Raw genomic sequence first — 18,481 nt, 5'->3', positions numbered from 1 at the left:
TTTTACCAACTGTCTACACATTCCTTCAATCAAGTGACACCTACTATTCACCACCACAGTAAGTTTGTGCAGATTTGTTTCAATAGCAATACAAAAAATATTGCCCCAAACTTTAGAAAATCCATTCTGTCCTGACAATTATGACGCTGAACTTCCCTAGGTTTTACCTTTACCTGTCTTTGTGAAATTCTCTTTTGAAAGAGAGATTTAAAAAATCCTAGATATCTAATATTGGATAAGTTGCCATCACTTCAAAACACAGCATTCCAAATCTAATCTTTATATTTTTTAAAATTAGAGTCCCTTCAATCTTCCTCATTGTTATGATTTGGCTCTGTCCCCACCCAAATCTTCTCTCAAATGTGTCAAGGGAGGGACTTGTAATAGGGATTCTTACATGGAGGCCTGTAATCACCATGTGTGGAGGAAAGGAGGTGATTGGATCATGGGGGAGGTTTCCCACATGCTGTCCTCATGACAGTGAGTCTTCACAGGATCCAATGGTTTCATAAGGAGCTCTTCCCCCTTTGCGTACTCTTCTCTCTCACCTACCATATAAGATATGTCTGATTCCCCCTTCAGCCATAATTGTAAGTTTCATGAAGCCTCCCCAGTCATGTAGAACTGTGAGTTAATTAAACCTTTTTCCTTTATAAATTACCCAGTCTCAGGTATTTTTTTATAGCAGTGTGAAAACGGACTAACTCATTCTGTAGATGGCACCATCACTTCTTATCATGGTTAGGACAAGCAGCAAAGCACGTGGGCCCCTCTCTCTTGACATATGCTTCCTGCGAGAATGGCCATGTGGTGTCACTGGTGATGGGGAGAAGAGTACTATGTACAAAAGGGTATTTGTCACTATGAAATAAGATAAAAAGAGAAGCATATCATTTGAAAACTCTTAGTTTTTTTTGTGTGTGTGCACATCTTGGTCCTTCTATAAAATAGATTTCTAGAGGTAGCCTGTTCTAAATATGCAAATAATATGGATATCTGGAAATTGCCTAGTGATTTGCATTACTCAGATCCCAGGCATTATTTTACAAAATGTTTCTATGATTATGCCATAATTTTATTGCCAGATTATGTGAGCAAAATAAATTTGTATCTTCCCAAAGGATTTCAGAGATAGATTCTGTGTACTAAAGAATTTTTCTTTCCTTTCTTCAGTAATGTTTTAAAATAAATCATTCAAATGAGTTCTGCTGCATAATGTGTTTTTTATTTAGCTTTTTACTTTTTTTCCCCCATAAGCCATGCTTGGATACATACTTTTAGAAGATTTTAGCAGTTGAAAAATATTCAGAGCAAAATTGGAAAGAAGCATTTGCCAGCCTCCTTCATTAATTTGCCAACTTAATGCTGGGGTGTCTGAGGAATATTGTTAAAGAAAATAAAGGCCTCTGAAGCTGATAATTAGACAACTTTCTTGTTTCTTCACTGATTTATTTTTTTACTCAAGGTCAAAGTCTTACCCCACTAACTGCTAATTTTTGCTGGAGTACACACTACCAAGATAGTGATTAATAAATATCTACAATATTCATGACAATAGATTGGTCCATCAGGAAGCCAATTTTATCATTTTAACCGAGTAGTAACAGTTTATGAGAGATCCTCAGTCAATTTAATGTTTTGAGTGCATTGCCTTTTTGTTTTCTGTCTTTCTTTCATTTTCAGGTAATTGATAATTTTTAATATTTTCTAAATAAAGCAATACTAGCACAGTCCTTTAGGATAATATAATTTGCTTAAGTTATCCTACTTTCAAGAATACTCTCAATATAATTTGTAGCTAGTTGTTTCTTTTAATGACTTTTTAAAAAGTCAATCTCAAACTTACAGAAATGTAAGTATATTTTGTGGATTTTAAAGTTTTTCCTAAAAGTATGTGTAAGTTGCTGACATGATGTCTCTTCATCCCCCAGCACTTTGGTGTTTCGTACAATAAATACAGTGATCTACGTAACTATAGAACAATCAGCTAAATCAGAAAATTAACACTGATGGTATACCGTTGAATTCTCAGACTCATTCAAGTTCTGCTAATACATTGGAAGGTATCCTTTACAGCAAAGGGAATCAGTTTAGAATTTAGTTCTCGTATCTCTTTATTCTCCTGTAACATAAAATGTTCTTCAGTCTTACTGGGTCCGGAGTTTGTTCCTGCTGGTAGGTTTGTGGTCTCGCTGACTTCGGGAACGAAGCCGCGGACCTTCAAGGTGAGTGTTGCAGCTATTAAAAGGTGGTGCGGACCCAAAGAGTGAGCAGCAGCAAGATTTATTGTGGAGAGAGAAAGAACAAAGCTTCAACAGCGGGGAAGGGGACCCAAACGGGTTGCCGCTACTGGCTGGGGTGGCCAGCTTTTATTCCCTTATTCGTCCCTGCCCAGGTCCTGCTGATTGGTCCATTTTACAAATCTCTAGCTAGCCACAGAGCACTGATTGGTATGTTTTTAGACAGCACTGATTGTAGCTAGCTAGAGGTTTGTGAAATGCACCAGAGCCCCGATTCGTGCATTTTTTCCAGAGCACTGATTGGTTCATTTTACAAACCTCTTGTAAGACAGAAAAGTTCTCCAAGTCCCCACTCGACCCAGGAAGTCCAACTGGCTTCACCTCTCAATACTTTCCCATATCATGACCCTACTACTTTTGAAAATCCAGGACAGGTACATTAGAGAATGTCCCTCAATTCGGATTTATCTGATAATTTCCTATGATTAGAATTTTTCCTATGATTAGAATTAGACTCAGGGTAGGTATCTGTGGCAAGAATGTCAAAAGCGGTGCTGACATTTTCTCATTGCATCTTATCACATGATGTTCACTATTTGTGCCATTGCTGGTTGATGTTTACTGGATCCCACGGAAAGGTAGTGTCTACCTTGAAGTATACTTAGTTTTCCCTTTACAATTCATAATTATGTAACGGGGAGTTACTTTTAATCTGTGCACATATTCCAGTTCTTATAGAACTTTCTATAAGAAATGTGTTTTTCATTCAAATGAAAGTGTTAATTTGTTGTTTCATTTTTTTATTCAATGGCTAAATTTGTTACTTTCATTACTATGTTGATTCTCAAGTTTTCCCTTCAAATAAGCCTTCTCTATCCTTCTATGAAATTGTTTTTATGTCAATAGATTTAAGGGTACAAGTGGTTTTTGATTACATGGATAAATTATATGGCATTGAAGCCTGGGATTGTAATGTAACCACTGACCTAGTAGTGTAACATTGTACCCAACAGGTACTTTCCATCCCTCGCTCCCCACTTGATTTTTCTGATCCATGAACATAGGATATATTTCCATTTGTTTGTGTCATCTATGATTTCTTTCTGTTGTATTTGATAGTTATTCCTGTAGAGATCTTTTACCTCCTTGGTTAAGTATATGCCTAGGTATCTTATTTTTTTTGTAGCTATTGTAAAAGGAATTGAGTTCTTGATTTGATTCTCAGCTTGGTCACTGTTGTCTTATAGCAGTGCTACCGATTTGTATACATTAATTTTGTAACCTGAGACTTTACTGAATTCATTTATCAGACTTGGGAGTCTTCTGAAGGAGTCTTTAGGGTTTTCTAGGTACAAGATAATATCACCATCAAATATAGTTTGACTTCCTGTTTTCCAGTTTGGATGCACTTTATTTCTCTTGCCTGATTGCTCTTAGGACTTCTAGTACTATGTTGAATACAAGGGGTAAAAGGGCATCCTTTTCCTGTTCCAGTTCTTAGGGGGAATGATTTCAACTTTTCTCTGTTCAGTATAATTTTGGCTGTGGGATTATCATACATGGCTTTTTATTATTTTGAGGTATTCTCCTTCCATGCCTTGTTTGTTGGGGTTTTATCATTAAGGGATGCTGGATTTTATCAAATGCTTTTTCTGTGTCTATCTTTTGAGATCATATGGTTTATATTTTTAATTCTATTTATGTGATGAATCATATTTACTGACTTGCATATGTTGAACCATCCCTGCATGCCTGGGATGAAACTCACTTGATCATCATGAATTATCTTTTGATGTGCTATCGGATTCAGTTTGCTACTATGTTGTTTAGGATTTTTACATGTAAGTTCATCGAAGATATTGGTCTGTAGTGTGGGGGGTTATTGTGTTCTCCCCTAGTTTTGGTATCGGAGTGATACTTGCTTCATAGAATGAGTTAGGGTGGACTTCTTAATCTTTTGGAATAGTTTCAGTAGGATTGGTACCAATTATTTGAATGTCTGGTAGAATTTGTGAATCCATGTGGCCCTGAGTTTATTGTTGTTGTTGGCAATTTATTTATTACTGATTCAGTCTCATGTCATGTTATTTGTCTATTCAGAATTTCTATTTCTTCTTGATTCAAGCTAGGAGGGTTGTATGATTCCAGGAATTTATCAAATCCTCAAGATGTTCTAGTTTGTGTGCATAGAGATGTTCATAATAGTCTCAAATGACCTTTTGTATTTCTGTGGTATCAGTTGTAATATCTCAATTTTCACTTCCAGTTAAGCTTATTTGAATCTTCTCTCTTAATTTAGCTAGAGATCAATTTTGTCTTTCCAAATAAACAATAGTCTGTTTCATTGATCTTTTGTATTTTTTTGTTTCAATTCCATTTAGTTCTGCTCTTATCTTTATCTCTTTTCTTCTGCTAGCTTTGGGTTTGGCTGGTTCTTTCTCTAATTCCTTGAGGTGGGATGTTAATTTGTGATCTTTCAGACTTTTTCATATAGGCACTTAGTGCTATAAACATTCCTCTTAGCACTGCTTTTGCTGTATTCCAGGTTTTGATAACTTTTGTCACTGCTTTCATCTAAAAAGAACTTAAAAATTTTTATCTTGATTTCATTGTTAACTCCCAATCACTCAGAGCAGATAGTTTAATTTCCATGTATTTGCATAGCTGAGGGTTCTTTTAGTTGATTTCTAGTTTTATTCCAGTGTTGTTCGAGAAGATACTTTATATAATTTTTATTTTGAAAAAATTAAGACTTATTTTGTAGCCAAAAATATGGTCTATCTTGGAGAATGTTCCATGTGCTGATGAGAAGAATGTATATTCTGCAGTTCTTGGATTAATGTTCTGTAAATATTTGTTAGGTCCATTTTAGAGTACAGTTTAAGTTCAGTGTTTCTTTGTTGACTTTCTGCCTCAATGATCTGTCTAGTGCTGTCAATAAAGTGTTGAAGTCCACCACTATTATTGTGTTGCTGTTTCTGTCTTTTCTTAGTTGTAGTAATTAATATGGGAGTTCCAGAACTAGGTGCATATCTATTTAGAATTGTAATATTCTCTTTTTAATTGACCCTTTTGTCATTACATAATGACCTTCTTTGTCTGTTTTATGATTGTTGCTTTAAATTCTGTTTCATCTGATTTAAGAATAGCTATTCCTGCTCACTTTTGGTTTCTATTTTCACGCAATACTTTGTTTCACTTCTTTCCGTCAAGTCTGTAGGAATCCTTATAATGTTTGGTGAATCTCTTGAAGTTGGCAGATCTTTGGTTTGTGATTTTTTTAAACCATTCTGCCAATCTGTATCTTTTAAGCAGACCCTTTACATTCAGCAGTAATATTGAGATTTTAGTTACTGTTCTGTCACCATGTTGATTATTACCTACTGTTTTCTTCATTGTGTTATTATTTTATAGGCTCTGTTTAATGATTTCACGAGGCTTTGTTATGGTACATAATGACCTGTTTCAAAATTTAGAATTCCTTTTATCATTTCTTGTAGAGATGGTCTGATAGTGACAAATTTCCTTAGCATTTGCTTGTCTGAAAAAGAACATTTCTCCTTCATTTAATGAAAATTAGTTTTGCTTATACCAATCTTTTGACTGACACTTACTCTGTTTAAGGAGGCTAAAGATAGGACCCCAATCCCTTCTGGATTGCAAGGTTTCTGCTGAGAAGTCTGCTATTAGTCTGATAGATTTTCCTTTATAGGTTGGCTGATGCTTTTGTCTCACTGCTGTTAGAATTCTTTCCTTCATATTGACTTTAGATCACCTGATGAATATATGCCTTGATGATATCCTTTTAAAGTGAATCTCCCAGGAATTATCTGGGCTTCTTGTATTTGGGTGCCTATCTCTCTAGAGCAAGGGGCCAGGGAAGCTTTTCTGAATTCCCTCAGACATGTTTTCCAAACTTTTTCCTTTTTCTTCTCCCTTGGGCATACCTGCAATTCTTAGGTTAGGTCATTTTACATAACTGTCTATTTTATGGGAGTTAGTTCAATTCTTTTTCTTTTGTTCGACTGGGTTAATTCACAAGACCTGCCTTTCTGCTCTAAAATGCTTTCTTCTAGTTGGTCTAGTGTTAAAACTTTGCATTGCATTTTGCAGTTCTCTAAATGTGTGTTTAATTTCCAGAAGTTCTGATTGGTCTTTAAGATAGCTATCTCTTTAAGAAAATTTTCATTCATACTCTGAATTGTGTTTTAAATTTCTTTATGTTGATTTTTACCTTTCTTCTTGTATCTCCTTGAGTAACTTAATCTTTTGAATTCTTTATGTGGTATTTCAAATATTTCATCTTGGTTTGGATCCACTGCTGGAATATTAGTGTGATCTTTTAGAGCTGTATAGAACCTGGCTTTTCCATTTTGCCAGACATATTTTTCTTCTTCTCATTTGGGTAGACTATTTCTAATTATTTTTAATTTGGAATTTTTTAAAAAACTTTTTTCCTTTTGAGGACGTGACTTTAATGTTTACAGCTTATTGTCATCTAGCTTCAGCTCTCAGTGCTTTCAGTGATAAAAACTCTGAGTTTTTGGTTATAGAGAATCTTCGCGTGGTGGCTTTCTCAGATACTATTTGTAGTAGCAACGTGCTGGTTGTGTGCACAGCTTCACCACATCCTGTAGGAAGTTTTCTGCTTGGTTCATGGTGTAAACTGCCGCCTGCTACCCTTTCAGAGGGTTTGAGGTTTCTTTCAGTTTTTAAGTTCTTGGGTTGCTTCTTGGAAAAAACATTATAGTGGGAATTTCTACACACTATTTTGTCCTTCCAATGGGAGAAGAATGCTAACAATACTTCCACAAACCACCCTGTTGGAAAAAAACTGTAGCCGGTTATTTCACTTTATGAATTAGAGAGCACTAGGCCCTTCTAAATAAGTGCTAGTTTCTAATGGAAGTAATCAGAAGAGTTGTGAGAAATATTAGAATACATATAATTTATGATAAATAATAATCAAATCTGGTCTTAAGTATATTTTTGGAGTTTTAATTAGATTTATTACTTTTTCATTACTAAAATTCTGCATACCATGTAACACACCAACTGTTTGAAGAAGTAATTAACACGAAAAGAACACTGAAAGAGAGTTAGATCTGTTGGGATTTTAGGAAACCTCTGATTTGGGTTTATTGTACAGGTAGAGAAGCTGAGATTCAGAGGGTGAAATGCATGGCCCCAGCTGGTTTTTCCTACAGGCTAAATGTTAGTGACCTAGTATCTTAAATGAGTGACTAGATCCAAGGATGTATTCTGGTAGAGAAGGGAGCCTGATATATGTCTCCCATTATGAGTGAGCTACTTCAAGTTCACACTTAAGCATCTTACATGATTGTTTAAAAAAAAAATCCAAAGGAAGAGTCTCTGTTTTCAAGTATCCACTTTAAATGGGAAAACTGAAAATCTGTTACTGTGAACCGAATGTTTTGGTCCCACTAAAATTCATATATTGAAGCTCTAATCCCCACTATCATTATATTTGGAGATAGAGCTATCGGGAGGTAATTAGGGTTAGATTAGGTCATGAGGGTAGTAGGGTCCTTATGATAGGGTCAGTGGCCTTTTAAGAGGAGGAAGAGAAACCACAGTATGTGTGTTCTCTCTCTCAATCTCTCTACCATGTATGGACATCGCCAGAAGGAAGTCATAAAACCCAGAAAGAGAGCCCTTTGAGAACCCAACCATGCTAGGACCCTGATCTTGGACTTCCAGTCTCCAGAACTGTCAGAAAATAAATTTATGCTGTTTAAGTTATCTAGTCTATATTTTGTTATGACAACCAGAGCTGATGAATACATCCGTCAAATAAGTCTTCCAAAGTGTCAAAAATAAGTGCTGAGTAAGCTTCCACAGCAGATGGACCTCTGTGCACCATGTCAGTCTGTTTCTGGGGGCTTAGCAGTCATGCTCTGAGAGGCTATTTAGCACTCTCTCTGGATATTCATCACTACTTCAACTATTATGTCATTGTAAAAATATCAACACAAATAAATTAAGCCTCACATTTGTAAAGTCTCCACTATTGCCAAACATTATACTTAATAGTTTATAAAAGTTTTCTCACTTAAGCTAACTTCTTGATTTTCCTACTTGTAGTTTGTTTTCCTCACTCTAAAAGATAGAACCTTACACTTCCATCTTCAATAATTTATCTTGTCTGTTTTTGGGAGGGGGTGGAATTACAATAGGGTCTCTAGGAAAGAAGACAGTTTATTGAAAGCTACAGATAAATATCATCATGATTTTCTTATAAAAAACACCCTGTGTGCTGTTATGAATTTGTGTAGGTAGTATTTCTTCAATTAAAAAACTCTACTCTTTAGTACATTTTAGGGTTTACTATTAGCCATAAACTAGGAGAAACTGGACAAATTATAAGATTTATTCAACATGTATAATTGTGAATAAGTAATTTCATTTCTTGATCTTCCCCAATTGTACTATCCATCTATGGCTGCTGCTTATAAGAGATTATATAAAAGAGTAAAATCCTGCATATAAATGTTTAGCCAGCATCTTTAAAATAATGCTTCAGAATAGCCACTGAGAAGAACACCAGTGAAGGAAGACTTTCCACACACAACAGCAGAGAGTCCAATGGTTGGCCACTCATATCTTTCCTCTGCCTGCATTCAGGATTAGCAGATATACCTTAGGGCAGCCCTAGGCATCCCAGAAAATTTAAGTAACCTGTCTGGCAAAGAAGCCTTTTAACAACTTCCTAACCAGAGCCTGCAGAGATAAAAGGCTGACTAAAATGAGTAGATAGAAGAGCTCAAAACAGTGTCCATAAGCAAAGGAATTATGATTTATGGTGAAGAGTAGAGATTTGCCCATATATTCAGCATACATGCATTGGTGTTATATCAGGAGTTGTGCTAGCAGCTGGTAAGGATTGAGCAGTGAAAAACGCACGACCCCAAGGAGCTGTGGTCTGTTGCAGCATTTCTCAGAGTTCCGCAAAAATCTGTTTAGGAAGAGCTGCTTTCTCACTCTTATCTGTTGGGAATGAGTTTCATAAAATGATTCCTGTGGACTTCACAGCACTCCAGTTTATACCCTGAGATAGAGAAGGTTAAACAGCATCAATTAGGAAGATGAGTTTTAAAGTCACATAGATATAATGCACATCTAAGTATCACATGTGAGATCCTGAGATAGCTAAGTAGCCTTAAACTTCAGTTTTTTGTCCATGCAATATGAATAATCCAGTTGCAACCTTTTGCTTTTGTTGAGAAGATTAAATAAGATGGGCGTAAAATGCCTGCGATAGTAGAGATATATTATACCTTCTTGAAAAAAAAGGAAAAAGACAGTGCTACTATTGGGGTTCTTATTATTGGCTGATGCAATTTTCCAAAAGAGACAAGTCAGGAAAAATATTGCTGCCTTACTTTGGGTTGCCCCATAAGCAGATCCTGAGACTCTGATTTAAGTGCAAGTAGTTTGTTTGGAAATTGATTCCAAGAAACATTGTAAAAGACTAGGAAAGTAAGATGCAGAAGGGAAGGAATTCAATAGAAAGGGTATTAGCACGTCTGTCCTGTGGGCTACTGGAGTTTGGCCCTGCCAGATAACTGTGAGCACTGAGAAACACAGGGCTCAGCATGCATATGAGAGAGCCAGGGTATGTATCTACCAACTGAGACTCCTCATCTACCGTCAGTTCCCTGGTACATAGTTATGCCTTATAGCCTGCTAGGGCAGAATGGGCTCTGGTGGCCACAGAAACCTTAAGAGAAAAATGTGATGCTGCCAGCTGGAGGGTAGTCCGAGTGTTGGTTTTCTCTGAAAAATAACTACAAAACTACAACCACTTATCTCATAGTTCTGTAAGTTAGAAGTCCAGGGACAGTGGGGCTCAACTGTATCCTCTACTTAGTCTCACAAAGCTGAAATTGAGAAGTCCGCTAGGATGCATTTTTTTTCAGAAGCTCTATTAATAGTTTACATGTTCATTCAGGTTGTTGGACAAATTCACCCCTCTGCATTGTAGAAGTTCCCTTTGCTCCTGGCCACATCCCTTCTTAATCTTTCCATGTAGCTTCCCATTGGTAATGGTGGGTGAGGGCCTCTCTCATGCTTTGAATCACTCTTTCTCTTCTGCCCCATCTCTCAAGACCACAGCTGGATAAATTTCTCTGCTTTTAAAGGCTGATACAATTACATTGTGTCCGCCAGCGTAGTCCAGGATAATCTCCCTGTTTTAAGGGATATTTAGGGTCTATAATCTTATGTGCTGGGTCCCTTTTTTCATGTAACATAATATATACAATGGTTGCAGGGATCACCACGTGAACATCAATTCTACCAGTGTCATGCACCGAAACAGTAAGGCCTGGTAAGTGCAATGTTTGAAAGTTCTAGTAGATGTGGTTTGTGGAATGCACTTATTTATGGTGACACAACAGCAGCTACTAGATAAGTACATTCCACAAACTGCCATCTACTAGAACTTTTAAACATTGTTTGAGCATCAATATACGCTTAAGCTTCAAGGTACAAGGGAAAACTATCAAATAATATTTCAATAGAGAAAAGAGTAACAAAATGTGATCTTTCAGGTCTCTCTGATTAAGAAAAATATTTTGCAGAAAGGAATATAGCAAATGACTCTTTTACATGGGAAACCTGGGAAGACAAGGGTCTAGAATTCACAGAAACGTACACTTTATTCCTAGTTTTGTTGCTGGGAAGCAGTCATTGAAATGTCGAAATGGAAGTGGAGAGAATCCATTGCAAGATGTTTTCATTATAGAACCTGGGGTGGGATACACTGATGACCACCTCTGTGAATTCTGATAGATATTTCTAGAATAGATTTGTACCACATGTTCTAACAAGTTGAAAATAAGGGCTGGCCCACTTGTACCCACTCTAATTTATGTTGTCTCCATGAACGTTTGCTCTCTAGTTGCAACCACTTGAAGATGTCTTATCCAAACCTACTGGTGGCTAGGATAAGGTACAACAAAAACTCTGCCACCTTTGGAGAGGAGGACCAAGTAGAAATTGTTTGAACTTTGAGCATTTTTAAATGTTTTACACACGAAAGGTAAAGAGTGGGTTAAAGCTTTCTTATTTCTTCCCACTTGTAACTATGCTGGACTCAAAACACCACTGAGACTTCATAAAAATGTCCCAGAAACGTGAGAGTTCCAGCAAAGAGAGGTATCATGTAATAAACAGCATGTCACTATAAATTGATTATCCAAATGGGTGAGGGACAAGAGAAGTTTTGAAGAGTATGAGAACAGCATTTCCTGCTGTTTGTTACTGCTGGAGACTCACTTTATTCCCCATTTCATCTGACTGCACCAAAACGTAGCCTCTGCAAAGCTTTTATCATGCTTTTAAAAGCATAGTTTTGATATACAAATGCTGGTTAGCATTTTCATACCCATGTGTAAACCGGTAGAAAGAAAATATAAAGCTACAACTATGTTTCACTGTATATCTGAACAATTTTGTACATATCATCAATTCTGTTGACCTTAGTATATTTCTAGAAGCAAATATAAGAAAGATGTCAATGGTTTTTATCTAAGGCCTCCTATGGCTTAACACTTTGCTGGAAACATTCTCTCATAATACAGAGTTTATTCTGTATGCTCACTTGTCCTTACTTAAGTCTCTGATGTATACTTATTTACCAGCTTGTTTGGTTTGCTTATTTCTTATTCCCCCTCAGGGGAGAAATCTAGACTAGAACCACCACCACAGCAATAAGTACAAAGAATAAACAAGGATAAAACTTCAAACCATGAAAACATTGCCAAGTTCCCAGCTAATTTTATCCCAAGAGGGAAAACAAAAAGAAAAACTACCCTTAAAGTAGAATTAAATACAACACCAGAATACTGAACGGGAGTTGGCTTAATAACTTGCCTATTTGTCCATAAGCTTTACTTTCACATATGTGAACGGATGTGAGCAAGATGCAAGTCTTGCTACTGAAAAACATTCACTCTCTAGCATAATAGAGTTCAGATTTCCTTTTGCTGTCAAGTTTATTTCCAAACAGTGTAGTCTCTGATTCAAGATGCATATTAAAACAATCCTATGTTTTACTCCTTTTATTATTTTCAACATTACAATGAAATGTGCCTCCGAGCCAGAGTAAGTATGTTATCTACAATCAGATTTTGTTTATACTCTAAGAAAGCTTTAAAGATAATGCTCATTGTAATGAACTAGATTCTCTTCAGAAATTGAACTTAAATAATGCAAATGGATTCACAGGTGGCAGTACTACCTGGATCAAGACGAAAACATCATAGATGTATCCCATTAGAATGTGCTTTCTTTTTATCAACTTTCCCTGAGCAGCCTGATTTATAAGGAGTTAACAGGTAGCCTAAAAGAACCTACAATACACACATGTTGTAATATAATTTGTGACCCATCCAAGAAATGTCCCTGTATGGGAAGCTGTTGAGGCTAAAATAAAGAACTGGATGTATTTTATGTCACTGAATGCGAAGTAATTATTAACCAACATTTCTCCTTTCAATGTTTTATAATTGATATTTTTGTATTGCCAAGTTTTTAATCATTCATGATCCCTTAAGGGGGGGAAAGGAAGGACATTCAACATGGGTTTCTTACTGAGAAGTGAAAGTACAATCGCAAACCCTCTGGCTACACTTGTTCTTTTATATATATATATATATTTTTTAGTTACTCAGAACAAAACTTTCTCATTGAAATACTATTTTATATTCAGTATGGCACATTTCTGGGTGAAAAATAGGAATGTGAACGGTGAAGGAAGAACATATTCTAATAATTAATATAGTGAGTCCTCCATCAACCCCGATTTGAAGAACTCAGGTCTCCCTCACTTCAAATTCCCTGTGTCTGCTGGCTTTCTCCCCCTTCTCTAATGGCATGTAATATATGGTCATTGTAGGACTTCCATTGGTGATTATCCTAAAATTTAGCACCAGAAAATTTTTTTTTAAAAGAGCAGACATGCTCTCCTTAATTAGATAATTAGAGTCCACCTGAAAATTATCAGAATCATACTAGACTAAGATAATCTCATCTAAACATACAGCATTTTCATCTACTTCTATTTTTTGTGCTTTTACAGTGTGAGTAGGAATCTGTTTTGTATATATGTCCTTATAGAAAAAAATACATATATATGTATATATATAAATATATATATGAAGACAGAGATATCGTTTGTTGTAAACCATTTTAAGTTCAACTTGAGGTTCTGTGAATTGTATGACACCAATTATAATTCTCCACAAATTGAGGCTTCCAGAGCAAATAATTGAAGGCCACACACAAGAACCACATGAGGGAATCCACTCTAGAGTAAGAGCTGTCTCGCCTAGAAACCTGCTGCTTTAGAAATTAAATTTTCAACAAGAACAACTGTTATATGTTTGACTGGGGCCTAAACTTGAGCCAATTTAGCACTAACTCAGCTGCCCTTTTTCCTCTCAAAGCAGGTTGATAGAAAAGCTTGAGATGAATGTTACCCACATTCTTTGAAGAAGGTACAAGCCGAACTAAGCACAGAGATAAAAGGAGAACTCTTAACCCATGCCTTCCATAAAATAACCTGTGGTGTTGATCCGAAGTCAGATCCTGCAGAATCTGAAGCTTTTCTTTCCTATTTTCTTTTATCTTTGATTAAGAATTAGACGTGACCTATATTTATGGGTGTGTACAATACCACATCAGTGAAGGTGGGTTGTGCTACTGATGGATTCATCTCTTTGAAGGTGATCGTGTCACTGCGGTCAGGGAGCTATTGTGATAGCAGGTGTACTTCTGGAAAAATAATTTTACATGTATGTTTGCCAGTGACCACTGTTTAGGTCAGAAAAGGAAGTATTAGAATAATCACATTTTCCTTAGTCCACCCTCTTTGAGCTCCAGGCCTAGATTCCAAAATCAGCCATGCTTAATGAAAGTTAGGGCTCCTAGGCCAGCCATCACTAAGCTTTTTCCTTACGATTTCAACACTCTTATCTTGCTACACAGAGCTTTGCTACCCATCTAGTAGCCCTTTGCAGAAAGTTGGGCAGTTTCCCCAGCTAAACTTCATTGAGCTCCTGAACCCAAAGGGCAAAATCCAATGAGAAATTAGGTGTAACAGAGTACGTTCCTAGTGGACCAGTGTATAAATTAGGATACAAATGTCATAACTATATGATGTGGTTTTGAATGGCATCAGGTTTGGGTATTCTGTTTATCCTATTTTTATTCCCTCAATGTTCAAAGCTCAGTGATGCTATCTGTATTTTCAGCCCTTTGCTGTCTCATCAAGTAATAATCAAAACTGTACCTTCAATCTTTCCTTTTATTTTGAGTCCCACTAGGCTGGTTCAGGGCATTATCACTGGATGGTTGGAGGAATGTACTGGCCTCACAATGGTTCAAGGTCTTTGGAGATTTTCATTAACTTTGGAATATGTGAAAAATTATTTAATGTTATATTTTTTGAGCAGTGGTCATCACATACGATTTCACATACTGGGGATAAAGTAAATAGGTAAGAACCCCAACTTCAAGGAATACTAGCAAATTGATAGCTTTGAATATACTTAGGGGAATAAATATTTTAATATAAGATTTACGATATAGAAGTTGCACACAAATTTGGAAGTTGAGCCTGGAGTATTTTAAGGGAAGAATAAGGGAAGAATGAGGACAGAACGTGGATTGAGATATCTAGGCAGGTAAGAAGCATTGTAGAAGTGCCAAAACATTGGGTGGAGGAGCTCAGGACAATGGGTAACTACGATGGGTCCTACAATGGTGATGTGGGGTACTGCAAGGGATTAAAAAAGTTAATACTGTTAGTTTAAAATGTTACTACTTCCTCTGCCTATGCCCCCACATTCCTGCCTGAAATTTCTGGTTAACATTAGCTGGAAAATTCAACAGAAAGCCAAACTGAGTTGAACTCCTTATTCCTCAGAACAACAATGTCATGGAGAATCTCAGGTCATTCCCTCTGTCCTCTGTGTGGCAATGTCAGCTGTGACATGGGTAATTACTGCTGACAAGGATTTGGGAACAGTCATCAGCATAATGAAGCTCTCAGAAGTCACTGGAGACATTCACCCTTATGTTCCTTTTACTATGGAAATGTATTTAAGTTAAATGTTAGTTTGTAGGTAGATGAAGTTGTTTATCTAAAGCCAGTCCATCAGAATTACAAGGAGCTGTCAAAATCAAGCAGACCCATGTTTTTTCATGGTTTCTCCTACATCGGCATAGAATAAAATTAGATAGAGACAAACCAAAACATAGCTTCACCAGAGGAACTTCTACCTCCAGTGCTTTTCAAGATCTGACAAGTTGGCTGGGGGCTCAAGAGAGTATGTCTGTGCATATGGCTTCTCTTTATCACTCCCAGAACTGCCAACTGGGACTTCCATTTTAAATTATCTGGGGTGCAGAGATCGTTATTTCTGCACTACCAAATCTTAAAGATGTGAAATAGCTTTCATCACAGCTCCAAAAATAGAACACCAAAAATGGAACTAATGAGACCATGGGCATTTTGAAATTAGGGGAAAAAAAGATCAAATGGTTTATTTTGTTCTTAAAATCAGAAGGACTATTTAAGATGTATCCTAGGGATTGTGGGGCAGGGGGTGGTCTTCAGGTTAAAAAAAAAAAAGCTTTATCCCTTTGCTTATTTTTCTGTAGAGTTTATAAATCAATAAAGTTTTTGCTCTTATTTTCTCAGACACTCATTATCTTATATTTATTCTGGTTTTGGCTGAGAAAAATCAGATTATTTTTCAACAATAAATGTGTGTCATATACTTTTCACAAAAGCAATCACCTCAGATTTTCTGATTCATATTGCGGTGGGCAAAAGAGACAATAGATATCAGTTTTAAAATAAATTGTGTTGGCCTCTGTATTCTAAGCATAACTATGAAAAGGGAGGAATTGTTAAAAGATATGAATTTGTGTGTGTGTTTAGCCATTGAGAAGAAAGCATCTATACTGAAGCCAGGTCTACGCAGCTGATATTTAGGGTTTACTGATTAGCTTCTCACCTCCCTCCTCCGGCTCTGCCATCAGACCCTACAAACCCAATGGGAAAAGGAGAAAAGTAATAAATAGGGAGAAATAGCAGAGACATATGCAAGTAGAAACGTGTGTCTGTGCTTCTGCGTTTTGATGTTGGTATGGTGAGGATTAAATAAGTAAAAACCACTGAATACAATAAAAGGAACTCTTTTCACTCATCTCATTTCAGACCCTGAATAAAAAAGTGCGTTGTATGTGAAGGGCTATTTACTTTGTGAGTCCTGGTAGACTATAAATTATCTGGGAACAGAAAAATGTTGGTGGATACTTTGGCTCACACCTGTGTTCCCAGCAATTTGGGAGGCAAAGGTCGGAGCATCGCCTAAGCCTATGAGTTCCAGACTAGCCTGGGCAACATGGTGAGACCCTGTCTCTTTAAAAAAAAAAAAAAAAATGTGCAGACCTCACAGAAGCTTGTATCCGGTCTTCATACAAATACCAAGAAGACTCAATTTACATAATAAAACAAAGTCGGGGGCGGGGGAGCAAAAGATTTGGACTTTAACATTTTAAGTTGTATAGAGGAAAAAAGTGGTTAGGAAAGGGCTTTGCATTTTAAGAGGGCATATTTTGGTAGGAAGTAAGTCAAGTCAAAGGAAAGAATCTGGTACTTCCCTTTTTTTTTTTTTTTTCCTGAGACAGAGTGCAGGGGCGCCATCTTGGCTCACTGCAAGCTCCGCCTCCCGGGTTCACGCCATTCTCCTGCCTCAGCCTCCTGAGTAGCTGGGACCACAGGCACCCGCCACCATGCCCAGCTATTTTTTTTTTGTATTTTTAGTAGAGACGGGGTTTCACTGTGTTAGCCAGGATGGTCTCGATCTCCTGACCTCGTGATCTGCCCGCCTCGGCCTCCCAAAGTGCTGGGATTACAGGTGTGAGCCACCGCACCTGGCCCAGGCACTTTCCTTTTTGATGTGACCACCTCATCCCTAACTTCATTTGCCTATTTCCCCGAAGGCAGTGGCCAGAAAATGATTGAGGGGTGTTGGAGAAAAACACCTTTTAAGACTTGTCTTTCATGACAGCCAGGCTAGCAGTGCCACTGCTTGTCTTACTAAAGTGCAGTGTAACTTTTTGGCAAGTATCTTTTTCTCCCTCTTCCATTTGGTCTAAGAGCGCACATTTAAGAGTGCACACTTTTTCTCAGAAGAAGAGTATTAGCTGCCTGAAGGCCAAGTACATGCCCAGAAATACAAGGGACTAGACATATTTCCTAAAGAAAGGTAGATGGGATGAATGCATTCTTGAAACTTCCATCTTACATTTATTTTTATACCAGTGATAATATACTGTTAATATCATTATCTAAGCTGTTGTCTGCTTAGTTGTGATTATAGTTCTATCTAGAAAAATTAAATGCAAACAAAGAATATCCACAAATCACATATTGAGAGCCAACCACCATTTAAAGTATCTGCAGCAAAACTTAGGTAATATATTCAAAAGCTGTCTTTAACCATCATCCTTCAACAGTATAATTCTAAGGAGGGCATGATAGGATTTGTATATAATATTAGTATTGCTTTGTAAAGAGTTTATATGAAATATACATCCTACAATGAACCTCCCCCCTCTGGTCACAATTTAAACCTAAAATCAGCAAAGAATTATGATGTTCACTTCCCATTTCACAACTGATCAGGAACTGATCAGTTACATAGATCACAACTGATCTATATACATATATACCAATACTCCATATATCCCAATTTGTATCTATCTTCTCTTCAAGGAATACTTTGTTGAAAACATTAGAATTCCGTGAATAATATTCAGATGCAAATTAGAGACTTTAATTTTGTCATGCTCTGAAAGCAGTTCAAATATTTTTTGACCTAATTGCTTTTGTGCCCATGATCACAATAACTAAAGAACTTTGAATAACTGCTTCCAGTGTTGAGTTTCACTACTTTTCCTTGAAAAACTACACATTTAATGTGTTTCTTAGCACTTAACAAGTTATTATTAGAAAAGTTTTTCCAAGATGATATAGACCAAATGCTGTAATAACTTCTCTAATCATTTTAAAACTGGGTCTGTGATGCTACCTGCCAGGATTCTCTAGAAATGAAATCTTAGACAAAGTTTTGAGTTCTCTTTCCTCATCCAGGGTCTCAGATTTCTGGGAACTTTCCTGAGTGAAAATGTGCGATAGGCCT

Source organism: Macaca fascicularis, chromosome 20 (genome assembly GCF_037993035.2).
Source record: "Macaca fascicularis isolate 582-1 chromosome 20, T2T-MFA8v1.1".
NCBI lineage: Eukaryota > Metazoa > Chordata > Mammalia > Primates > Cercopithecidae > Macaca > Macaca fascicularis.
Note: the sequence above shows the minus strand (reverse complement) of the source record.